Source organism: Camelus bactrianus, chromosome 14 (assembly GCF_048773025.1).
Source record: "Camelus bactrianus isolate YW-2024 breed Bactrian camel chromosome 14, ASM4877302v1, whole genome shotgun sequence".
NCBI classification, from domain to species: Eukaryota; Metazoa; Chordata; class Mammalia; order Artiodactyla; family Camelidae; genus Camelus; species Camelus bactrianus.
Window position 1 is genome coordinate 19397257 of NC_133552.1, and position 26677 is coordinate 19423933.

At 40.7% G+C, this 26677-nt stretch overlaps 1 protein-coding gene across 7 annotated transcripts in view; it reads left to right on the forward strand.

The window, feature by feature from the left end:
* The window catches only part of ENOX1 (ecto-NOX disulfide-thiol exchanger 1), a 512379-nt gene that overhangs the window by 187740 nt on the left and 297962 nt on the right, over window positions 1-26677 (forward strand). The gene's annotated exons all lie outside the window — the stretch shown is intronic.

The following is a 26677-nucleotide window of genomic DNA, read 5'->3' on the forward strand; positions in this document are numbered from 1 at the left end:
CGGCAGTCAGAAAGTTGCTTGGGGAGAGCGGAGGGGGCAGCTGCCAACTCGAAGCCTAGCAAAGATGTTTCCTGCTCTCCCAGAGGTACCCAGGTCAGCAGATGCTGCCTTCTTGACACCCCAACACCATGGTGGTGTCCCAGCCCTCAGAATGTACTGCAGACGCAGCCTTCCAAGTCGCGTTGGCCCCATGGGAGGGCTCTCGCAGACAGGAGCCCCTCCGACGCTTTGCTGTGACTTCCTACAGTGGGATACGGGGCCTAGATTTGCTGGAACTTCACAAGGCAGGGCATACGTGTGATGGTGACAAATACCCATGCTAGTAAGTCGTGCACGCCCCATCAGCTGTGGCCTCCTAACCGGCAACCTCCCTGTAGCTTGTCTCTCTCTGCTCTTGTGTTTCCTGCCTGGAGCCACAGAGTGAATCCTCTCCTTTCAGCCCAACTCCTTAAGCTGTTGGAACCTGGTGAGTTTAACTGTAAAGCATCTTAGGATATTATGCTTGTCAGTGACAGGTGAGGTTGGAGGAGGGTGCTTTTTCCGGCACTGGGTGAAGTTCCTGAAGCTGCATGACCCCAGATTCTGTTCAGGAGCAGATCCGTCGGAGCTACCCAGCCTCCTGTCTCTGCCCGCTTTGTCCCCTCCCAGCATGGAAGCCTTCCAGATGGGGGTCCTCTCGCATACCCTCATTTCTGTTTCCGTCAAGGAGATTCCTCTACCACGACCACCCTCTCAGCGCCCCTTCCCTGAAATTGTGGCTTGCTCCTACGTCTTCTGAAACCTTAGACTGCTCTTAATAGGACTCTGGCCATAAAGGAAACTCGCCTCTTCTATAGAGAGGATATCTTTCCTTTGCAATTTCTACACCCCAACTGCTCCTGGACTGGGGAATGGTACAGCATCTCCTGACTCTCCATTTCTTCTCCGGCTTTAAGTAAAAACTTTCCCATCCTGAGTTCCCTGCAGTCCTGCCACTGCCCTTCCTGGTCGTTTGGGTGGAACTTTTCTACTCTGACCTGCTCTGATCTGCCCTGTAAACCTCCTCCTCCTTCACAGCGGACTCTGGGCTTTCAGTAGCTCATCCTTGCTTTTCCTATTGTTCGGAATGTTTGCTGTTTCCTTTTTCACCTGCTCACATCCTGTCTCACTCCTCTCTGTGACCTCTCCCCTAGTCCTTTCCTTGAAAACAACTGCCAGTAGAGATTTCTTCTTTAAATTTTACTCTAGCCCTTCTTGGGCACATAATGATATCCAGTCCTGTGACAGCTGACTTTTATATTAATTTAAATCCTGTAACGTGGTCTGACTCTGGTGGTGTGTGCCTTCCCTACTGACTTAGATGGTCAGGCTCCTTGAGGATGGAACATCCTGGGAACTTTCTTTGGTGTAATCCTCATCACACCTACATCTGATATTTAAGTGTCTGATAAATGTTTGTGGAATGAAAGAAAATTAATCAATCATGAATAAACATCTTAAGATGTTAGGGAGCCTTGCCTTCTTTTGTTGCTGGTTTGGCAGCTACGGCCTTTTCTAAACGCATTTCCTGATGTGACCTCTTAGTTCTCAGCTTTAACTTGCTGTGAGATTTGAGAGCTACAGTCAAGTCATTTGAGCTTGTGTGAAAAAAAATGTTTTTAATTAAACATTGTAATTGTAGTAGAGTCAAAGTAGTGTCTACAGTCACTGTCACCTCTATAAATAAGGAGATACAGTGTCCTTAAAGAAAAGCCTCATGTTTCCTGTACTGATCATTGAAAAATGTTTCTTTTGTCTTTTTTTAAAACTTTTTAATTGAAGTATAGTTGATTTACGTTGTGTTCTTTTCTTACTTATTAAAAAAGAAAACGAATTAGTCCTATAGTTAAAACAATTGGACAAGTAATCCTAGTAACTAGTTTTAACTGATTGCTTGTTTTCTTGCAAGCATCAAAGAGAATGGGGGAAGCTAAGGGTTTAGGGAAAAAAGTACTATTATTTACACCCCATGAGACAGTTGGAGCTCACCATGGATACTTTTTGCTATGCTTTGAACGTCCATTGGCATCAAAGTACTTTTCATTTTAAGGAGCCTTTCACAAGGGACGGTATTTTAAGTGAGGGGAGACTCAGAAAGACTGAAAACTGTTGAGTGTGTGAGGAGGTGGGTTACAGCCACTGAACCTTTCTCTGCTTTGATTCCTCTGCTCCGTGCTGCCTCTATCAAGCAGTATGTCATCCCGGCTGCAGTGGAGCAGAATCATACATATTTACCAGTTGCAAATTATAAATGTGCAGCCCTGAGAGCCGCAGTGTTCTTTGTCTTTCTGCTTTTCTTCCTGCACTAATGATTTAAAAACTCCTACCGCATTCAGAATTCAGAGACTGGTTTTGTAACTTGTCATTTCCTTTGTACACCAATTAAGACTTTGTAATTTAAATGGAATTTTATTTTCCGGTTTGGAAGCTTCCATGTAGGTAGACTGAGGTTTTTTTCTCCATCGGGTGTCGAGGCTTTGATGTACTGATTTATTAAGGTACTAGGAGAAATATTGATCCTGCTAATAGCTTCTGCCTTTACACATCATGTTTTATGTTTTACTAAGCTTTAAGACCCTTTGTCGTCATCTGATTGACCATAAATGCTTTGGCCTTTCCTCTGCAATTATCTCACTTACCAAAGCAGTGGGTAAAAGTCAAGTATTTATAGACTAATTAGTGAAGTCAACATGTCTAAATAGAGTCCTTTAAATAATACAAAGAAGTATTGTACAGTACTGTGTAATTAGCAAAGTTAGGTACAAGGCAGCCGAGCAAGGGTCGAGAACACCAATATCACCAACTGCTGATGGCGGCTGTCTTGTGTGTGATTATGAAGACACAGCTAAGGTGATGTAATAAATGCACTTTTCTTCCATAGCTTCTGTACTTGATCTGAACTTCTTTTTACTTTTGACAGATTAGGGTATTAGTGAGTTCTGAGGTTATTGTAGATCCATTTTTTTTAAGTTTACTCTCTCAAGATACCCAATGGACAAGAATATTATCATTTAACACTTGCGCTCTTGGGTAAAAAGATATGATGAAAATGCAAGTATCATTTTGTTATGTAGAAACCTACTTTGTATTTTCAAAATGTCTTAGGAATCTTGGTTATTGCCAAGGTATAATTAGCCTAATTTTGAAAATTACTGATTTTGCTAGAAAATAAAAACATGGGACTATATCAAACTAAAAAGCTTTTGCATGTTGAAGGAAAGCATCGTCAAATGAAAAGGCAACCTACAGAATGGGAGAAGATACTTGCATATCATATTATCTGATAAGAGGTTTATATCCAAAATGTATAAAGAACTCACACAACTCAACAACAACAATGAAATAAGCAACCTTATTAAAAAATGGTTAGTAATGTTGAGCATCTTTTCATGTCCTGTTGGCCATTTAGAGGTCTTCTTTGGAAAAATATCTGTTCAAGTCCTCTGCCCATTTTAAAATCAGATTTTTTTTTTTTTTGCTGTTCAATTTTATGAATTCCTTATATACTTTGGATATTAACCCCTTATCAGATATATGGCTTACAAATATTTCCTTCCATTCTGTAGGTTGCCTTTTTATTTTGCCATTTTTTTTTTCCGCTGTGCAGAAGCTTTTTAGTTTGATGTAATTCCATTTGTTTATTTTTGTTTTTGTTGCTTGTGCTTTTGGTGTCTATCCAAAAAATCATTGCCAAGATCAATGTCAAGGAGCTTTTCCCCTGTTTTTCTCATCTAGTGGTTTTATAGTTTGGGGTCTTACATTGTAAGTCTTTAGTTCATTAGAATTAATTTTTGTGGATGGTGTAAGATAAAGGTCCAGTTTCATCATTTTGCATGTGAATATTGAGATTTCCTAGCACCATTTGTTGAAGAGAGTATTCTTTGTGCATTGTATGGTCTAGGTACCTTGTTGAAAATTATTTGACCAGATAGTCAAGGGTTTATCTGGGGGGCTGGGGGCTCGGCTCTCTGTTCTATTCCATTGGTTTATATGTCTTTCTTTATGTCAGTTACCATACTGCTTCAATTACTGTAGCTTTATAATAAGTTTTGAAGTCAGGAATTGTGAGATTTCTTACTTTGTAGTTTTTCAAGATTGTTTTGACTTTGCAGAGTTCCCTATGAATTTTAGGATGTATTTATTAATTTCTGCAAAAAAATGCCATTGGTAAGGATTGCATTAAATCTGTAGTTCACTTTTCATTGTATTGACATCTTTATAATACTAAATCTTCCAATCCATAAACTTGAGATTTCTTTACATTTATTTGTCAATTCTTCAATTTCTTTCATCAATGTCCTGTAATTTTCAACATATAGATCTTTTACCCCTTTGGTTAAATTTATTTCTAAGTATTTTATTATTTTGGATTCTATTATAAGTGGTACTGTATTCTTTATTTCTTTTTCAGATATAGTATTTTTCAGATTTTTCTGTTTTTAGTGTATAGAAATACGACTGATTTTTGTACGCTGATTTTGTACCCTGTAACTTTACTGAATTAGTTATTAATTCTAACAATTTTTTGGTGTAACTTAAAAAAAATTATTTAAATTGTATACAGGCCAGTGAAGGGTTCCTTTTGAGATGAATGTAGGCAGAAATAGGATTGCAAGCCAGACTTCTGTTAAGTTAGTCATGTTGCTTCCTATTTGAACCTGGGTTGTTCCTTCTGATGTGTAGATGTATCCTTATGTACACCTGCCTTTTTGCATCTTATATACAATTTGGAAGGGATGGAAAATCTCTTTAGAATTTCTAAGGGAGATTATGGAATCTCTTTGGAAGTAACAAGGAGTGTCTCACTATCCAGGGCCCACCTGTAGTTATTTACAGTTTCCCAGGTAGCATTAGGACACTCAGAAAGGTAACTTTTTGCTCTCTCACAGTATTCTAGGCCTAGAATGGAAGGAAACAGCACGCAAACCAACACTTCAGTGTATCCGCCGTGAGTGGACTTGGCCGTGCGCCTGATTTATGCTGTGCTCTTTGCTCACTATCCTGCGCTTCCTTTAATCCCTCTACTTGACATTATTTGCAGGAACTAATAATTTGTAAAACCAGACCAAAGCAAAATTGAGTCATACAAATGACCTCAAAAAAGAATGAGGCAGCTGTATTGTTTTTGAGCCAGTTTTAAGGAATGGGTGAATACTTTGACCCCAGTGAAGTATGAGCTTTCTCTTCAGAGCAGCCAAGGTCAAGCCCCATCTGTCTTATGGGGCAGCTTTTCTTTTCTTTTTCTCTTGTTTGTTTGCCTTGTTTTGTTTTGGAAAACTAAAATCGTTGTGGAATGGTGGTCGTCCTACATTCACCGTTAGCTTTTGTCGTGACCTCTTCATAGACTACTCAGTGCAGGTTCTCCAATTCAGTACGTAGGTGTTGTAACCACAGCTTTGTAATCCTAAGCCAATAGTAGTGTTTATGTTCAACACAGTTGCCGTCTTTCCCTTTTATATACCTTTCCCATCTCCTGGGGCCGTGCCCCCTCTCACCTGTCTTGAGGTACCCATACTGTCCTTAGGTTGCCTCTGACTACCCAGAATTTCCATTTTGCTTGAGGACCTCTCAACTTCGACCCCCATCCCTCCACCTGCCCACCTACAAAAGAGCCCAGGGTCCAAAATTACCTTCTCCTCTCAGTGTCATTACAAACTCCCATTTCTTTCTCTGTCTACCTGGCTAACTTAGGAGAATGTAATGGGATTAAACTAATTCACAATAAGGTGTCTGTGACCAATGAAAATCCCTCCCTGAATTCTCCTATGGGTGTGTTTCCATTTAAAGGAGAATGATCATCCCAAATATGCTATTGATGTGGATAAACAATGATTTATTCATTCATTAGTAGATAGATAACTGAGTGCCTGGTCTTTTTGTGTGTTAAGAAAGATAAAGGACCATGAGGTCAGGTTGATCCCTTTGGGTGGGTTGGTCCTGGACCTTAAATCATGACATGGGCTCAACCCTTATGTCACAATGCTTGTCTTGATTCTACTGTTCATCCCAGGAATGCATGATGCCTGCCCTGTAGGCGGCAGTGATTTCAGAGCAAGTGGGAGGAGGAAGAGGAAGGGACCAGGGAGTCCAGTTTCAGAGATGAGACGAAGCAAGCTGGGGTGTAGAGATGCAGTGGGAAACAAAGAGAGGAGAAAGCAGAGCCAAGAGAGTTGAATTATTTAACCATCAAGGTCTCTTCTGACCTTAAAATTCTGTGTAAATGAGAAAGAAAAAGGGAGGAAATAGGAATGAAAGGGGAAGGAGGAAGGTGCTGGGAATACAGTAAAAGCTGCATTTTTTAGCTAAGAGCCTCCAGGTTAGTAAATATATTATGATGTGCTGTTTACCTCCTAGAGCAGAGGTGAGTCCTTTTCTGTGGCCTCTTGGAATTTTAAAAATCAACTGGTGTGCAGCCTCCCCAGCATGACCCTTCCGTGACATCAGAGGACGTCTCCCACGAGGAGGTGGAGGCTGTCAATAAATACTTCATCATTTTCTTTTTAAGCATTTTCCTTCTTAAGCCGGGACCCTTAAAAAAGGGTTGGTAAGACATCAGAAGTCCCTCAGAGTATCAGGGCTAAAGGTCCCTGCTCCTTCCCAGCAGGGGCTGGAGACGGCTCAGGCACGGAGCATCAGGCGGGGACCCGGGCAGGCCAAGACCAAAGCCCAGCACCTTAGAAAAGGAATGTTTTCTAAACTAAAGAAGTTGGGGTGGTGGGAGGCATGGAGTTTAGTGTTTGTGGAGAGAATTTAAACACACTAAGCTAGTGAGTTTAATATGTCGTGAATAGTGAGCTATTATGTTAAGTCAAAACAGTCTCACCTCGTCCGGGTTGGTACCCACGCACAGTCGGGCCGAGCCCATCCTCTCCTGCCCTGGCCAGCTGTAGCTGTAGGAAAAGCCCCAGGAGGCTGGAACAGCCCTGTGGGCGGTTGCACCATTGTGATGTTGGATACAATGTAAATGGTGGTCAGACAGCCAGTGTTCTTTTGCTTCGCAGTTATCCTGTTATCAAATGCAATCAGCGACGTTTGCAGCTTACTAAACCCATGACTATTAAATTTGACTAAATTATAATATACCTTTTCAGATTAAAGAAATGTTTTTGGTATATAAAAAGGCTTTGTAGCTTTAAAAGGTCAGGATCTCCCTGGAGCAGAAATTCCTTAGAAGATGAACAGTCCCCAGACTGGATTTAATTGTCCCATTCTGGGGCCTCAGCTTGAGCAAATGTCAGCTACGTTCCGTCAGGTACGTGTTTCATGCTTGGAGGAGGATCTGAGAAAGCACGTCTTGAGTGGGTAGCATCTGCAATTTTGATTTTATTTTAAAAAGCCAAATGAAAGTGAATTTAGGATTTTATGTCTCTTTGAGAGTTACCTAAAGTTCATAAAAAAAAAAAAAGTCTCAGGTTATTAGTGTTTGAAGGTTGTTGCTGAGATAAGACACAAATACACAAGAGATTTACCCTCTAAATATGGGTTGTTTATGGTCTAAACTTTTCAACAATTAAGAGACATTTTGTGATATGAAATCTTTGCTTTAATGGCATAATTATGATGATTTGAATTACTGTTAAAATATCTCAGAAGGTTCATAAGAGATGAACTCTCTTTTTAAAATAATACAAAGTGCAGCTCTTTTGCTATATACAAGCGTCCTGAAGATAGCTGAGTATCCAGAAGATAGCTCTTAGAATCCTTGCATGGAGGAGGAGAATTGGATTTTTTGAGCACATTATTGTAGGAAAGTTACTGAACCTCTCTGAGGCTTCGTATTCTCATGTGTAAACCATGGCAGTAATAATTTGTCCTTCAGAGTTTTGGGGGTGGTTGATTCTCTGAGCAGTGGAATTGAATCTTATTTCAAGCAGGAATAGGTAGACCTTATCTGCAAGTCAGTTATAAGAAGAGAAAGATGAATAGGGAAAAGTACTCTTCAAAAGTCCCTACATTTCCCATAAAGAACAGCAAACGTGGTTCTCTGCTTGATTGCACCGTCTCTTGGGAAGTCCCGCGCAGCCCACTGTCCCTCCAGCGTGTGTCTGGGTAGCTGATGGTGATGCCATGTTGTGTGAAAGCTTGCATATGGTGGGACGCCCGCCGTGTGTGTGTGTAAGATACCCAAGCCCGTACCCTCCCCACCTAGTATTGGTTTCCCTTCCCCTTGCTTCTAGTACCTTGGTACCGTCTTACCTAAACCAATAAGACCTGAATGTGGGATTCATCACAGCTTTAAGGTCTTGATCGCAAGAGTTCAACTTGAAGTGGATGGTTCTGAAACCTGAGATGTTGGAACTGGGTTATTGTGAGATAGTCCTCACTTTCATTCGATGCCGAGAAGGAAACGTGTGTGATTTAGGCTCAGAGCATATGTACGTTTGCAAGATGCAGAGCAGTGGCCTCTAGGATCCACTTATGCAGTTAGTATTTTAAGTAATGGTAAATTTAAGCAATGTTTAGAATGACGTCATCTGAAAAGGCACGTGTTGCCATTCCATAGGCTGTTTTTACACGAAGCATCTTTGATTGTAGCGAAACGCAAAACGTCTATTTTTGTGAAGTCAAAAATATAAACTGAAAATATAAACGGAGTTAGAGATGAGTTAGAGTTATTTTGCTGGGTTGTGGACTGAATAGTGGTGCTGGCACTTCTAATGAGTTATTTTAAAATACTTCAGCAGTTAATGTTCTGCCGTTCTCGTCTGAGTTGGGCTTTAGAGACTAGGCAAAAATGCGTTTCTCAGTTACTGAATTTTCAAATTTCCGTTTACAAGACGGAGACATTAAAGATGGACACTCGCCTGGAGACTGTTTCCTCGTTACTTCAGAATAAATTCAGTGTGACTGATACTGCAGCGGACTGATTGATTTACCGTGAGACAGAAGAACCATCTCTGTCAACAATAGTCTAATTCCATAAATACTTGCTATTTTGTGTCAAGGATGGTCCCAGGTGGCAAGGATAAAAAGCCTTCGGGGCATTTGTTATATTTAAGATAAACACGTAAACAGAGAGTTTCAAAAAGTGCAGTGAATTCAGCAGCAAGGGAGGACCTGAAAGGGGCCGCAGACCAGGGGATGGGAGTCTGGGGAGCGAGCAACCTCTTTTTTTTTTTTTTTTTTAATTAACCATTTTAAAGTGAACAATTCAGTGGAATTTGGGAGAGTTTTTGCTGGAGGGAATATCTGAAATCATTTTTGATAGGACGTTGATGACAAGAGGAGGAAACAGATAAATGGAAGGACCAGCACAGATGTCACATAGGAAATATCTGTTGGTCTCACATGGTGGCATGTGTTCCTTTCCTGGTAACCACACCTTAAGTTTTCCTTTGGGAACCAGGTCTCTTCTTTCACCTGTGGAATTCAAGTGGTGCTAACAGCACCCCATTCAAAGTTTTACTCCCTCAATGTGCATATAGACCACAGGGATGGCATGTGAACCAAATCAGGTTAATAAGCCCAGTCTTGGAAGAAGTTTTGTTTTGTTTTAAGCTTAGGTTGTTACATAACACAGCATAAATTTAGACTTCTGGTAGTCATTTTGCCTCTATTAATAATAACTTGCTTAAGAATAAGCCAATGCAGAGGGTAGCACAATTAAGGAGAGAGCTTCTGGTAGTACAATTTAAGCACCTAGATCTAGCCACACCTGAATCCCTTGGACTTTTCAGATAAGTGTGCCAATAAATTCTCCTTTTTAATGTAGCTACTTTGTATTGGGTTTCTGTCCTTTGAAATTGGAATAGTTCTAATGAAGTGTTTTAATTAGTTTGTTTCTAAGAAATTGTATTACTTTTGACTTAAACTGGCAGTTTCCAAATAAGTATGTTTCCTGTTAAAGGGAAGCTTATTTCCTCTTTTAATGTGTTCTGATTATCAGAAATTTAAGTTCAGTTTTGAAGCTATTGTCTTATTTCAGAACAACATTTTTATATCAATTATACACAAAAGAAAAGAAGCCTTTCACCCAATTTTTGACATAGAAAGTCATTTTATATAAAATTGTATTTTGTTTTTATATATTTTCTAGCCACCCTCTTGGTGAGGAGGATTTAGGTTTCGTGACGTGGATGCCCCTGGCCGTAGGGAGGTTAAACCTGAATACCATTTTAGGGTCTGCACATGCCTTACCTGATAGCACTTGGGGTCTCAACCCCTCCCTCTCCTGAGTTGGCAGTGGTATCTTGGCACCAGAGATTCCCACTTTTCAGAAGTACCTCTGAAGAGATCGTCTCCAGTTTAGTCTCAAGGCAGGTTTTTCAAGTCATCTGAAGATGTGCAGATGCGTTTAGGCCAAACACGTTTTTGTGATATCTGATCACCCATTGTTCACTCAAGCTAGACATTTCAGAGAGGAAGATTTCCCTGCGTTGTTGGCTTACCCGTCTTTCAAAACGGAAGCATTCCCTCGGGACCTGCAAGACGAAAACAAACCCAGATTGTACCTGGATCTGTCTCATCTGGTGATTATTTAGCAAGTGCAATTTCAGATCCGTCTCTCTGATGTCTTTATCAGTTACCTTTCCAGTCAAAGATAACTTTCATCTTTACACACCATTAATGAATTTTTTAAAAGTTTGCTTCCCTTATACACATATCTTGTCATTTATCTGGGGATACAAATTAAGTTAATGTGTTCTTCTCTGGGCTCTTGGGCTCTTTGAAATCATTTCATTTCTGTGCTTTTGTCTCTGGTTTGTGTTCATTTAAGGGAACCAAAGCAGATATAGACTTAAGAACATTAACCTGACAAAAGTAGTTGACTGTATTAGGGAACTCCTTCCTCATGGAAACAGAATGCAGACTTTGCTACAGAGCCTTGTTCCCCAGTTGGTCTTTGCACCAAGGGTGGGGTTCTTGGAGATGTGAACTGCGATCCAGTTCAGAGGCAAGAGGACTGGCCAGGTCCGCCTCTCTTATGATTCAATGGTTGGCTGAGCCAGCTTAGCAAACAACGAGCTTGCATGCCTTATTGAAGCAATAATCCTCAATTGGTCCAAAGGGAGATGCTGGCAGCTCATAGGGGAAGAGAAGCAGTTCGGTCCAGCCTGCACTGTGTCTGAGATACTCTGCAGAAGGCACTCACTCCCAGAGAATTCGGTCGACATCGAGACTTGGCCAGTCAATCCCAGGGATGTTGTGAGAAGGGTAATTTATATTAATCTGTACTCTTTTGACTATTTTCTGGTTCTTCTTTCTTGCTGTTCAAGCCATTTGGAAGTATGCAAGAATGGTGAGAATGTGGTGGTAGGTAAAAGGTCTTTTTTTTTTTTTTAATGCTAGTTTTATTTAGATGTAAACAATTAGTCCTCAAACTTCTGTTCTTGATGGAATATTTTTCACAAATAATGGAAATGCAGAAATTGAGGGTGCAGGGAACACGTCTCTGTGCTGTCAAAATCTGCAGTCTTGGAAGGCATGGATCCTTAGAAGGTGGTGAGCTGATAGCTTGCAGTTAGGAGGCAAAGGGTACTTACTTTAAGTCCCTTCCAATGGTTTCCCTTCGCTCACAGAAGGACACGGGGGCTCCTTCACACCACCCGCAAACCCTAGTGGAATCTGAGCCTCCTGCCCCCGTGACTTCCCCTCATGCCACTTGGTCATTGTGCAGCAGCTCCAGGTGTACAAGCCATGCTTACCCTCCGCCGTCACCACAGGGCATTTGCATCTGCTACCTGGGCTGCTCCTGACCAGAACCAGAGCTTGGTGGCTTCTTCTGATCCTTCAGCTTTCAGCTTGAATGCCAGCTCCTCCTGGAGGCCTTGTCTAAACCTGCCTGAAACTAACCCCATTCCATATCCAGTCATTCTATCCAGTGACCGTGTTTTACCTTCTCCAGAGCACTTACCCCCACTATTGGAAATTGTTTTTTAGCTTGTCTGTTTGCTGTCCCTTCCTACTAGAGTTCATGTTCCATGAAGGTGGGGATGTTATTCACCACTGTCCTCCCAGCACTTAACTATCATCTGGCTCAGTTAACAATAAACATTTGAATTTTCTAGACCCATTCAAAGGCTGATCCACTACTGTGTATGTATCAAACATGAACAAATAGTTCTCTTGCCCCTTGCCGTCATGGGGAAAACTTCAGCCAACTGACACAGCACCCCCTCCCACGTACCCCTCCCCGCCACACACACACACACACACACAGAGGTCCCGGTGGCTCAGACAAGCTGGCTGGTTTGATTGGTTGAAAGCAGAGAGAGAGCAGTGGATGCTAACAGTCAGACGTGTTTGTCATCTTACTTGGAGGAGACACCTTCCCCTGAAGCGTCTTTCCAACACAAATGGCAATCCACCCCCCAGGAACACACCCTGTTACACAGCATGGATGTCAAGTTTCAAAACTCAGGAAATCCCCGAAAGTTTCTTGCCATCTCTCCACATGTGACCTTTGACTTGGCTTTGTGAAGTGTGTAACCCTGCCACCTGGCAGGAGCAGAAAGAGAAGTGGGCTCTGGAAAAGCTCAGCGTGTCCCCTTTGCCCTTTCACAGTGACCCAGGGCCCACGGGCCAGGCCTCAGACGGATGCCATTCACCGGCCTCTGTTTCTGATCTCCCCACCCTCACATTCCCTCCTCCCTGGGGGCCTCTTGTTTACGTGGGCGAGAGAGGAAACAGAAAGAAACCTGACAAAAAGATTATTTTTGTGAGGCAATTTAATGGCAGGATAGAAAGCTAATGCCACCCTAGGGTCAGCCAGAAAGGCTAGATGTATAAGAATTGTATTTTCATTGTCACTTTGAAGTTGGAAGGATGGGAAAGCTCAGTGCCTTCCTACGCCTAAGGGTCCTTTAGGGATGACTGTTTACTGAGACACAAATGGCCTGTTTTATCAGGCGGTGCAGGCATGTCGTTTGAATGACACCTGGAATTCCTCTGAGATGGCAGAGAAACCTCATCCAGCCTCAGGCCCCCCTCCACCCTCAGACCCAGCTCCGCGGCCACAAGAGAGTGGGGCTGCCAGCAAGGCCAGTTTGGACAGGGGCTCAGAGATGCCCTGTCACCTCGAGGGGTCGGGGGATTCGAGGCTAGAACAGTGGATGCAGATTTTGGGGTGTGAGGTGTTTGTGCCGAGATGGGAGCAGACGGAGGTTTTGAAGAGAAAGTGAGCTTGGCCCCTATTCATTATGGTCTGTCACAGGCTTGTTTCCCAGCAAAACAACTGTTCTGTCTTATCAACCTGTTCTTGCCTTTTGAAGATAAGCAAAAATACCACTCTTTCCTCAGCCCCAGTGCCTGGCTCGTCTTGACCCGCAGGTGCTTTCAATTACTGGCTTCTTCCCAGAGCAGAGAGATGCGTTAACTTCCTGTCAGGGAGGATGAAGCTTTCCCAACCGCACTTGACTTTGGCTCCCATCGTAGGCGGACCGTTTGGGAGGTGGGTGTTTCCTATTGACTCCCCGTCCAAAAAAAAAACAAAAACAAAAAACACCAATGGGCTGACATGGGCCAGACTGGCTCTCGTAATTGTTTTGGCAATAGGGCTGCGCTCTTATCCAGAAAACACAAGAGCATCTCCCCTTAATCCAGTTTCCTCAACTAGTATCAAGCATCCGCTGTGTGTCAGGCCCTGTGTTGCGCTCAGGGGATGAAAAGAGATGAAAAGATACGAAACAAGGTGCCTGCTTGTCTGTGAGGAGGCTCATACACGGTTGTGTGCCTGCGTTCCCGTGTTATTATAATTCAAGAGTCGTTTACTGAATACCTGCCTTTTGGCAGGCACTTGGCACGAACCGTCTCCACTCCTCACGACAGTCTGGCTAAGGAGATAGTATTAACTTTAATTTACAGCCAGAGAAACTAAGGCTCAGAGAGGATGAATGACTCTTCAAGTTTATGCAGCAGGGAAGTGGTTCTGATTTACTGCATACTATTTTTTTTTTCCAGTTGGACAGTCATTTAGATAGGGATGTATTTTTAAGTAAAGCCAGCTCATATGGCAGTTTTTAAGACCGTCTAACAAAACAGATACCCAAAGGAGAGAGATGATCTTCATAATCTTTAAAAGCCCAGTGAGCTGGTGGGGCTAAAGGATTTAAGAACTGCTTAACAGAGAGGCGGCATATGACATAGGATGAGACAAATAAGGGATAATTTCCGAAATGTCGGAAGCAAAGCTTTCTTCTCTGCTCCATTACTGGAAACAGGGATAAAGCGGAGGCTCAGCTGTTTCGTTCTGAAGGTATAAAGCCCGAGTGAAAAATGAACAACAGGTCTTTAACTTACTATCCCTTCCTGTGAGAAGGAAATGGCCGGGAACCTTAAGTACTGGAGCTCAGTGACTCACTTTGCTACAAACCATAGAATTAAAAGCATCTATATGACCAGTCAGTGCGTACACGTTTACCTGTTTTCACAAAATGCGTTCATAGACAGGTGAAACAAAACTTCCATGAAACGGTACCTCTGTTCCTACAACATACTCTGATACCTTCCATTGTAGCTAAGAAAACAAATTCTGGTCACAGTCCACTCACTAATGGCTCATGACCTGATGTTTGAAAAACAAGGCTCTGTCTAATCTCTCACTGTTCCTGTCTCCTTTCTATTCCTTAACCCCAGGAGCAACATCTCTACAGCGAACAATGGGAACACTGACACCCTTCCCCTTCCTCCATCATCTTCCTCATCCCCATGGACGGCACACGCGTCCCTCCTCCGACCCTCTGCACATACTTGTGCTTTAAATTCTGGGGACCTCTGGCATATGCACCACTTTGTTTTTGCAGATGAGGGATGTGTGTTAACTTGTTATTGATGCTCTGCAGATTATGATGGTTGAGGAATTTCCCCCTCCCCATGAATGAATCTTCTCTAATGTTCAGAAAACATTCTTCCTTGGATGCATCTGACATAACTTTCATAACTGGAAAAAAAGTTACTCAACAGTTTTACAACTCCATCAGGAACTTTATCTTTTTATTTTGGAGAGAGAGGTTAAAACTCGAAAACCTGAATGAAACACAGGCCCAGTAAATGTTTTGAGGGTTGTCATTTCAATTACAAACATGATGGTTTTTTTATAATAGAAATGATTCCTTTGAAAGTAGTGGCACTGAAGTTTTGTGGTAGGGAAAACCAAATTGTCTTTCGTGAGAATTGTCTATTTCAGTTTTGTTTTCTTGGGGAAAAATGCAATAGAACAAAAGTTATGTGTTTTAATTTTTTTAGAGTCAGCGTTAACCTGGTCTGAACCACTGAAGGTTTCTGACCAAACCTTATAATGTTTTTGTGAGAATAATAATATAGAAGAATATGTGGTGCCTTGTTGGGCTTTATTTGGAATCATTTTTATCATGAAAACTACAAAGGAAGAATATTAAGGGGAGATTGGAGTTTGGGGAACCACAAGAGGTTTTCATAAGGTTGTGATTTTGAAAATCTATTAAATAATGAAAATGAGATAATGATAAGATAATAACAGGTGGATTTGATAAATGGCCTACAATTATTAGTCTTTGTTGTAGATAAAAATTCACAGACATTTCTTATCAGCATGTTGTTTGAGCCAGAACTGTGACGCCATCGCTGATACCACCTTCTCCCTCACTTCCCATGTGAGCCATTATCTCTTGTTGATTCTACCTGAAGAGATAACTCAACATCCACCTGCTTCTGTTTCTCAAGCAGGGAGAGACATCTTTAGGAGACTGCAATGTCTACCTTATCATCCACCCACTTCCACTCTTGCCTCCTCTGATCAGCTTTTATGGTAGCTGCCCGAGTAAACTATTAAAAACATAAATCAGACCATGACATTGCCCTATATACTGCAAAGTGCATTTCTAATACAGTCAACAGTCCATAAGGCTCTACAGGATCTAGCTTATCCCATCTCCCTAATCTCACCCCTTCTTGCCACACTTACTTTATGTTCCCTAAGCTCATCAAACTCCTTTCCTTCTTAGAGCCTTCCTTGATACCTTCTGCTGCCAAACATCATGAGCTTTGTTTCTTTCAAAGGAGTCATCTCAGGAGACTGTGCATATATTCTTATGATGCTGCCATTACCTGATAGATTTTTAAAGCATCTGTAAAACTGCATTCAGGAGCCTGTGTTGCAGAGGTTTTGTTTTGGTTTTTAAATCATAAGTGGAAGAATATTTGCCAATGCAAAGTTTGATTTAGGACATAGTTTTGAAAGTTCTTGTACAAATCTTCTTATTAAATTAAAATACATCCTCATAAGATCCACATTTGAAGTTGATACTGATGTTTAGAAAGCTAGGTAGATAGTAAGATAGTAGAGTTCAATCTAAATATATTAGCAGTTGTATTAATTTTAAATAGACATAATGCTCTAATTAAAGAACAAAGGTTGTCAGATTGGGTAAGGCCCAACTTAATGCTGCTTCAATAGGTAACATCTGAAATATAAGGTTGTAAAAAGGTTGGAAGTGAAAAGATGGGAAAAAATGTAAAATGTAAACACCAATGTCCGCCCCCCACCCCCTTGCCACAGAAAAGGCCCTTTGTAGCTATATTAATACTAAGATGACCTTAAAGCAAGAAACATTACCAGATATAAAGAGGATCTTTTACAATGGTAAATGGTAATTCATCTGGAAGTTATAATAATCCTCAGATTTTTGCCACTTAATAATATGAGCTTGACCAGATCAAAAATCAAGTCTCAAAATATTTGAAAGGATTAAAATCTTACAAAGGATTAAAAGTTGTTTACTATTCACTTAAGTTGCATCAGCAACAATAATCTTGAAAACAATAGTAAAACCTTGAATAGTTGCATATTTAAAAATTAAAAATTATTCTTCTATGTAAATAATGAAATGGGTCAAAGAAGAAATAACAATGACAATTAGAAAATATTTTACCTGAATAAGGAAATTTTGACATATCAAAATTTCATGTATAAAATGCAGCTAAAGCCATCTTTGAGGGAAATTTATAGCCTTAATTGTGTATGTTAGAATAAAGACTGAAAATTAATGAACCGAGTAGCCATCTCACAAAGAAAGGAAATAATAAACTGAAGAGAAGTAGAAGGAAGAAAAAAAAAAAAAAAAAGCAGAAGAGCAGAAAAAAATGAATATTTAAAAGCAAATATATAGCAGAGGCCATCATCAAAGCCAAAATTTATTCTCTGAAAAGTATTAAAACTGACAAGCTCAAACAAGGAAAAAGAGAATAAAATAGTCAGATACTGGGAATGAAAAAAGAGGGTATCATTGTGGTGCCTTGCAGACATTGAAAATATAATATGAGGATACTCTCAACAATTTTAATAAGTACAAAATTTATGAAGAAAATATTATCAAGTTAATTAACATATAAAAAAGTTAACACATGAACAAATTGACTTTAAATCAGCAGCACAAGATTGGTTCAATGTAATATTCCACACTAATTTTGTAAAGGAGAAAAATCGTGTGATTATCTCATTATATGCCAACGAAGTATTGATTGAAATCCAACGTTAGTTCATGATATTAATTCTTAGTATACCAGGAAGGAAAAGGTAGTTTTCTTAATCTGAAAATGGTACCCATCCCAAAAAAGTACAGTGCAGTTTACATGTGTGCACCCCCAAATCTATAAGCCTGTGTCCTGTCAGAGGTCATTCTGGCCCCATTCAGACCTGTCCTGTGCCATTCAACATTTAATCCCCCATCTTCTCTATAATTTCTTCAAAAATTGATGAAATAAAAGAAAAATGAAATACTTGGTTTATTTTTGATGCTATATAGAATGCCTGTAAAGTTGGTAGGATTGGATTAAATATTGTTTTGGTTTTAAGTCAGATATTGCCCGAGAGAATACCTGAATTGACAGGCATGCAGAATTGGAAAGGAGGGCCAGGTCTGGAACCCAGGTCAAGGGCCAGACCTAGGATGAGCTGAGAGAAATCAGCTAGTGCAGAGAGGATGGGTAGCTGTCGTATGTCCAGAGGGGCTTTGTCCAGAGCCCGGGAAATGCAGGGTCACTGAGAGGCAGGACTATTATCTGTTTGGAGACAGGCTAAGTACCACCCTGTAGAATGAATTCTGTTTCCTGGAGTCTGTGAGGACTCTGCCTGGTGGGTGTTAACTGTGGCCGGAAGGACCCTGCCCACAGGGTGAGAGACTTACTTGGCAGGTGCCAGAGATGCCCCCAAAGAACCCTGTGACTCAAGGTAAATGAGACCATTCTTCCACTCCTCGGTTCCAATCAGTAATAAGCCAGGAAAATTTTTATGTGTGTGGTATATCATCATGAGAAGATAGAAGAAACATCGATTTTCAGCAGTTTCTTCCACCTGGTTCAATACTTTTGGCTACTGTGTCTCACATCACAGGGTGTTTTATAATTCAACTTGAGAGCTTATTAATTTCCAGTGAAATATTTTGATACAGTTGTCTGAATTCACAGAAACAATGCCAAGAACGACACAAAAAATAAAGTAGCCATTATCGCAGTCATCATTATTACTGCTGCACATTTCCTGTATTTCCCAGGGCACTCCGTCCTGGGAGTAGAAACAAATCACAGTATTAGTTACACAACAGCATTTCTTTGGCTCCAGCCAGCTCTTTCAGATTCCTCCCAAGTAACTCGGGAGTCTCCAGTGAATGTCTCGCATGCATCCTGTTGATTACTGCTGATCACCAGCAAGTTTATTCCCCTTCCACTCTGGGCAGGGTTTCCAGCAGCTGTGACTCCACACGTGGCCCCTAAGTCATCGGTAACTGGGAGTTCTTGAGATTTCTACCGATGCCCCCTCGAGGGTGACAACCTCACATCTATGGCACTGAAGTGTGGCCCAGGAGTGAGTGTCATCTCCCATAAACTGATAAATGCTGCTGGACAAATGCTTCTAATGTCTCAAACTTCTAGTGCCCCACTGAGATTTCAGATAAACTGCTCTTATTTGCTGGCACGACATTTCTTGTAATTTCTCTACCCAGGACTCCTGCGTGCCTGCTGGAATGGAGACCCTCCATATTCAGCAGGTAGACATTTTGTTGCTCTCAGATTGCTTCTTTTTATTTATCTTAGAAGAAAATCATTTCCTTGTCACTCCTTTTCCTTCCATTCCTAGCCTAGGAGGGTTCTCGGCTCCTCCTGTGTCGACATGGATTGGTCCAAAGAGAATCCACCTCTCAGTCGTCCACACATCAGGTACGCCTGGCCCCGGGGCACACAGGCTTCAGCTCAGATTTGGGACATAAGTATCTTCCTAGGACTGCCCCAACAAAAGGGGGAGCAGCTTAGCACTTTTCACAGTTAGATCTTAAAAATATTCCTTCCCGAACGTAAAAGATTGAGCGACCAGAATAATAGAGAAGTATTATGGAAGGTGATGATAGACTTTGAAGGAAGAAATCTGTCACGCAGACATGTCTCTGCCTCCTTTATCTGTCTGGTCAGGATGTGTTTTTTTCTTGAAAAAGGGTTTGTAGAGTTGAGAACTCATGGAGGTTTTTTGTTTTTTTTTTTTTTTTTTAAGTGAAACTATCTGTTTTTTGACAGTCCACAAATTAATTATCTTGTAGCCTCTTATGGCTTGAAGCCTTTCAGCAAAATAGGGGATTTTTGTGTTATATGCACGTAAATCGGCAGTAAGTTTCTCCAAAGCAAATACTGTAAACTTTTCTATGCTACAGGACCAAATTCCTGAAACACAGGCTAGTTACCTGCTTCATTACGAAACATGAGCGCAAACAAATTTTATGGAAAAATTATGGAAAGCAATTGGCTAGAGAGTGATTACAGAGGTTAATCCGTGCGCTAATTGGCTTGTTTAGGACTTACCCCCAAACCAGATCCACCCATCATTTCTAGTGGAAGTAAATGATATAGCATTATGGCAATTAAAGCATGATTCATTTTCCCACAGCGTTTCTACATTAACCTAAAAATAACCATTTGGGTTTAATCCAAATCCACAAAAAAATATGCAACATCTAAATGGAGCTTTTACCTTTCAAGTAATTTTCCCTGCTGCTGAGTGTGTAGATGGATGCAAGACAGAACTTCATTTTTGAACCGCAGAGCTTAAAGGATATTCTCTTAGGGCATATACCTTCCTGCCAACCCCGATTTATTTATGCTACAGGTCATTATTCTAGTGAATGTGACACCGCAGTCATTCGCACAGGTACAAATTATAATGTGTATGTGCAAATTGTAACCTTCTTGCACAGAGCAAAGAGCAGAACTGTACCATGTGGTATAAGAGGGAAAAGTAAAAGTCACTTGATATAATAAAGAAAATAAATTATGAGGGGTTCTTTAACTGGGGGGATTTTTTTCCCTGAAAGATGCTTATTTCTGCTAAATTAATAAGAGTTTCTAACTGACATGCCAAGAGGGAGCAGATGGACTGACGGTACGTCCTGACCACATACTCCTCCTGGGCTGACATTTCGACCCCTGAATTTTGAACGTGGTGGCATTGTCAGCCCGGCCCCTTTCTGAGGCCCACGGGAAGTCAACCCGCTTGCATGCTCTTTTCTCTTTGTTGTGAGAGTACCTGTTCACCTTAAAATGCCTGAAGTTCCAGGGAACCAGAGAACCCAGGGTTATGAAGGGAGGGAGAGGTAGCAGGGGAGCGGGAGGAGACCCTGTTGGGACCAACATAGCATCCTGTGATGCTAGAGAAGGAGGGAGAGATGTGCCTCACTGGGTGGTCAAGGAGCACACGAGCGTGCTTCTCACTTTGGGACAATTCTTTAGGATTTCAGAACTTTGGGATATGATTTCTGATTGCATTTCTGCCCAGCTGGGTGTGTCTGTGAGCTCCCTTCTGATGAGCTCCAAGTCTTTCCTCATTAGTGTATTTTCAGGTCCAAACACAGTGCCAGGCACCTGGTAGTTGTTAAGTGTTTGACAGTGATCATGATACTGGTGATGATGATGGCGCCAGCAACAGCAGCTAACTTATCCACTGAGCTTTTTTTTGTATATATTTTCTTTTTTTTTTTTAACATTTTTTATTGATTTATAATCATTTTACAATGTTGTGTCAAATTCCAGTGTTCAGCACAATTTTTCAGTTATTCATGGACATATACACACTCATTGTCACATTTTTTTCTCTGTGAGTTATCATAACATTTTGTGTATATTTCCCTGTGCTATACAGTGTAGTCTATTCTACAATTTTGAAATCCCAGTCTATCCCTTCCCACCCTCCACCCCCCTGGTAACCATAAGTCTGTATTCTCTGTCTGTGAGTCTATTTCTGTCCTTTATTTACGCTTTGTTTTTGTTTGTTTGTTTGTTTTTGTTTTTGTTTTTTAGATTCCACATATGAGCGATCTCATATGGTATTTTTCTTTCTCTTTCTGGCTTACTTCACTTAGAATGACATTCTCCAGGAGCATCCATGTTGCTGCAAATGGCATTATGTTGTCGGTTTTTATGGCTGAGTAGTATTCCATTGTATAAATATACCACCTCTTCTTTATCCAGTCACCTGTTGATGGACATTTAGGCTGTTTCCATGCTTTGGCTATTGTAAATAGTGCTGCTATGAACATTGGGGTGCAGGTGTCATCCTGAAGTAGATTTCCTTCTGGATACAAGCCCAGGAGTGGGATTCCTGGGTCATATGGTAAGTCTATTCCTAGTCTTTTGAGGAATCTCCACACTGTTTTCCATAGTGGCTGCACCAAACTGCATTCCCACCAGCAGTGTAGGAGGGTTCCCCTTTCTCCACAGCCTCTCCAGCATTTGTCATTTGTGGATTTTTGAATGACGGCCATTCTGACTGGTGTGAGGTGATACGTCATTGTAGTTTTGATTTGCATTTCTCTGATAATTAGTGATATTGAGCATTTTTTCATGTGCTTTTTGATCATTTGTATGTCTTCCTTGGAGAATTGCTTGTTTAGGTCTTCTGCCCATTTTTGGATTGGGTTGTTAATTTTTTCTTATTGAGTTGTATGAGCTGCTTATATATTCTGGAGATCAAGCCTTTGTCGGTTTCACTTGCAAAAATTTTCTCCCATTCCGTAGGTTTTCTTCTTGTTTTATTTCTGGTTTCCTTTGCTGTGCAGAAGCTTGTAAGTTTCATTAGGTCCCATTTGTTTATTCTTGCTTTTATTTCTTCTAGGAGAAAATTTTTGACATGTATGTCAGATAATGTTTTGCCTATGTTTTCCTCTAGGAGGTTTATTGTATCTTGTCTTATGTTTAAGTCTTTGATCCATTTTGAGTTGATTTTTGTATATGGTGTAAGGGAGTGTTCTAGCTTCATTGTTTTACATGCTGCTGTCCAGTTTTCCCAACACCATTTGCTGAAGAGATTGTCTTTATTCCAATGTATATTCTTGCCTCCTTTGTCAAAGATGAGTTGACCAAAAGTTTGTGGGTTCATTTCTGGGCTCTCTATTCTGTTCCATTGGTCTATATGTCTGTTTTTGTACCAATACCATGCTGTCTTGATGACTGTAGCTCTATAGTATTGTCTGAAGTCTGGGAGAGTTATTCCTCCAGCCTCTTTCTTTCTCTTCAGTAATGCTTTGGCAATTCTAGGTCTTTGATGGTTCCATATGAATTTTATTATGATTTTTTCTAGTTCTGTGAAATATGTCCTGGGTAATTGGATAGGGATTGCATTAAATCTGTAGATTGCCTTGGGCAGTGTGACCATTTTAACAATATTGATTCTTCCAATCCAAGAGCATGGAATATCTTTCCATTTTTTAAAGTCTTCTTTAATTTCCTTCATCAATGGTTTATAGTTTTCTGTGTATAATTCTTTCACCTCCTTGGTTAGATTTATTCCCAGATATTTTATTACTTTGGATGCTATTTTAAAGGGGATTGTTTCTTTACTTTCTTCTTCTGTTGATTTATCGTCAGTGTAAAGAAATGCAACTGATTTTTGAACGTTAATTTTGTAACCTGCTACCTTGCTGAATTCTTCAATCAGCTCTATGTATATATTTTCTAATGTAATCTTCATGGCAGTCATCTTGAAGGCAGGCAGGCAGGCAGGCAGGCAGGCAGGCAGGCAGGCAGGCTTGCTTGCTTGCTTGCTTGCTTGCTTCACTGATGAAACACCGATTTTCAGCCCCTTCCCCAAGGTCCCACAACTAGTGTCAGAGCCGGGGGTCAGATCTCTCTGCTCATGGAAACAGTACAAAAATGCAGTGAGTTGAATGAAGTATTGAATGTGGCAAGCGGCGTTTCCATTCATATCCACGGACCTAGAAGCTGGATGTTTTGTGTTAGACTGGGGCAGGATTTCTTAACCTATTGACATCTTGCACCAGGGAATACGTTGTTGTGGGAGCTGTCCTGTGTGTGCTGGGGTATTTAGCAGCATTCCTGCCTTCTGCCTGCTGAATGCTGGTAGCACAGCATCCCCCCATCCCCACTCCCACTCCCCTAGTTGTGACAACCCAGAATGTCTCTCGAGGGCATATTGTTGCCTGTTGAGAAGCACTGGAGCGAGAAGGGCACCTGAGGCATCTGCTTCTTGAGCACAGATTCCTACTGGGGGCACCTGGGACACTTTAACTTCCAGAGACCAACAGCGCCACTGTCAACGGCCCCTAGAAGATCAAGCTCAAGTGCATTTGCCTTCCTCCATGATGACGTTACTGTCTTCACCCTCTAGGAGTTAGGGTTAGGGATGAGGTAGGACATAGCGTTTAGTTTTTTGGTATTTTTCCATGTTTTCTCCTTCAGTTATGGAAGAGAAGGAATCAAAATGTTATCCCTAGAAAATGACAAAAACCTGTCCAGAAAAGTCACTTTCTTATCCCAGGAGAGGAGAAGGGTAGACATTTAGGAGTAGGACCATGAGTAAAAGGTATTGCAGTGGTAGGAAGAATTTAATTCACTGGTTGCAGCAACAGTGGCCCTACTCTTAAGAACACGAGACCAGGTCCAATGCAAGTATCCCAGGCCCAGAGGAGATTGGGAAGAGGACCCAAGTGGATTGTTTCATACCCCACTCTCTTAGGTTTCTTGAGAATCTCTGTTTATTGAGGACCCTGAGTCTGTGATTGACTCATAAAATGGGAAGGCTGTATTGGACAGAAGGGTGTGGTTTGATTTAAAATAGGAAGAGCCAAACATTTTTAAAATCCTGAGTGAGAAATGAACAGGTAAGTCCATTTGGAAACGTAGCAGACGTTCCACCTGGCACTTTTTTTGTTGCTAAAAACTAGAAGTATCCAAACACTTGAGTCCACGTCAGATTGAAGTTACTGAGGTGCTCATCAAGGCTCTGCATATGTTACGTTGTTAAAGGTAATGCTGCAAACCAAGTTGTTTACTACAAAGGGAGGCTTGCGAATTTCTCAGACCTTTCAATTAGCTACTATTCTTTGACGTTGGTAACCTAGAGAGTAAATCCCCGATTTTGAAAATAAAAATGTATCATTTTATTAAAAAAATAAAATAAAAATAGGAAGAGCCAGAGTACATCTTTGGAGAGAAGATTCAACTTTTGCATTTGAAATTCATTGCTGAAGATTCCCAGACTCATTCTGCACTAACATCGGGGTCTGCCGCTCCGGCGATCACAGGTTTGGGACCTCACGTGGCCATCCTGTCCTGCAGTTCTGCTCTTGTGAGCATTCTAGTGTGGATACCCAGACTGCTTTAAATGGGGACTCCAGTGCGCCTGTAACAATGGGAATTCCTGAGTACTGCAGAGCCCCTTTTAGGGAGTGTAGTCAGGTTTAAAGTTACTTAGTAAGTCCTCTGGAGACCATTTGAGATTAATGAGGCTAACTCTGTATGTATTTAATTCATTGAAAGTAATATTAAAGCAGGAGAGAATGCATTTTATGGAATTTTTATGCTTTAGGACTCGGGGCAGATGTTTTTTATTCTGATTAATTTAAAAAATCAGTAAGTGTGGATAATCTTGATTTAAGAAAATCCAGATTTGCAAAATAGATAAACTGGGCCATGAGTTCAGAGTACTGTATGTATATTCTTCACCTTGCCCCCACCAAAAAAAAAAAAAAAAAAACACCCAAAAGCATGATTTAAATAATACTTCTAATTATTAAGGGCCATTCAGGTCCCCAGTATTTGACTCAGAGGCCATGAGGATGGGAAGGGAGTCAGTGACAGAAGTAAGTGCTCAGGACTCAGCCTGATTGATTATCAGTGAGAAATAGAAAAAAGATACCAGAAATGTAATGTGAGTTCAAGGGAACTATCACTTGGCTTGCTGAAATACATTTGTATGACAACTTCTTTGGACGTTACTTTTGTGGAAATCCTAGAAAAATTGGACAAAATATTGAGAAGGGAGAAAAGCTAAGCAGGAGAAGGAATGTGGTTGTGTATAAAGAGCTGGGGGAAGTCTAGCCTTTGGTCCTTGCCTTCAGTCTGCCCCCCTTGTGGGAGAGGGACTTACTTTCCAGGAGCTGTCCACAATCCCTCCCCAGGATCAGGTGCTTACTCCCTGGAAGCAAATCTTCCGACTGGGCTCTTCAGGATTTACACTGTAATCCTTGCTTTCAAGAACTGTGTATGCTCGTGTTGAATAAATTAAAGCATGCCCATTAAAAAGACCACTATGCTTTTGATAAAAGTCCTTCCCCAAACTTTTTGGCCTCAGAACTTTACACCCTTAAAAATTACTGACGACGCCAAAGAACTTTTGTTCATCTGATTAATATTTGCTATATTAGAAATTAAATAGGAAAAAATCAATATATGTATTCTTACATTTAAAAAGAACATTAAACATATTACCTGCTAAATAACACACTTTTTGGAAAATATGTTTTTCAAAACAAAAAATGCTAGAACAGTAAGTCTTGTTTTAGATTTTTGCAAATCCCTTTTATATCTTACTTGTTGGCTCAAAAGAAGACATATGGATTCTCTTACCTTTTTCACTGTTCAGTCTGTTATGATACGTTTCAGTTGAAGAATATAAAGAAAATCCTGTCCCACAAATATATGGGAGGAGCATTTCAATAGCCTTTTTGAATAATTGTGGATATGCTTCTTTGATACTGGACCTCAACTCAAAAACTACCTTGATTCTATTTCAGGCTACAGCAGTTTGACCCTCAGTGGCTTGTCCCCCATTAGTGCAAAGGTCAACACGGTGAAAAAGGCAAATAACATTTCAGTACTGTTATGAAAATAGATTTGACTTTTGAGACCCAAAGAAAGGATGTCAGGGACACTTAGGAGCCTGCTGTGCATACTTTGAGAACTGCTGTTATAGAACAACATTTTAAAATGTGGGAAAGTCCATAGCGTATTACTTAGCAATAAAGGAACACAAAAATTTATCCTGTTTTTAAATAAAAATATTTATAGTAAAGAGAAAAACTGGAAAGTGTGTATCAAACTGTTAAACAATGATAATATCTCAGGATAGAAGAATTAGGGGTCATTGTATTCTCCTCTTTTTGTTTATTTTGTAAGAATTTCCTGTAGAAAATGTTTTGTGACAGAACAGTTGTTGATTCAATCTTTAACTGACTAGAAATTAAATATTTTGAAATTTTTAGCAAAATACAGAACCTCTTCTTATAGTCCCATTACCCCCCCGTAAGACTGTTTTCACTCTTTTTAAAAAATTTTATTGCGGATGTGAGAATACGTAACATAAAATCTACTCTCTCAATTTTTTAAGTGTACAAGACAGTGTTGTTAAGCACAACTGACCACTCGAACTTACATGCTTTCACTTCTTGTTCATTTTAGGTTTTAT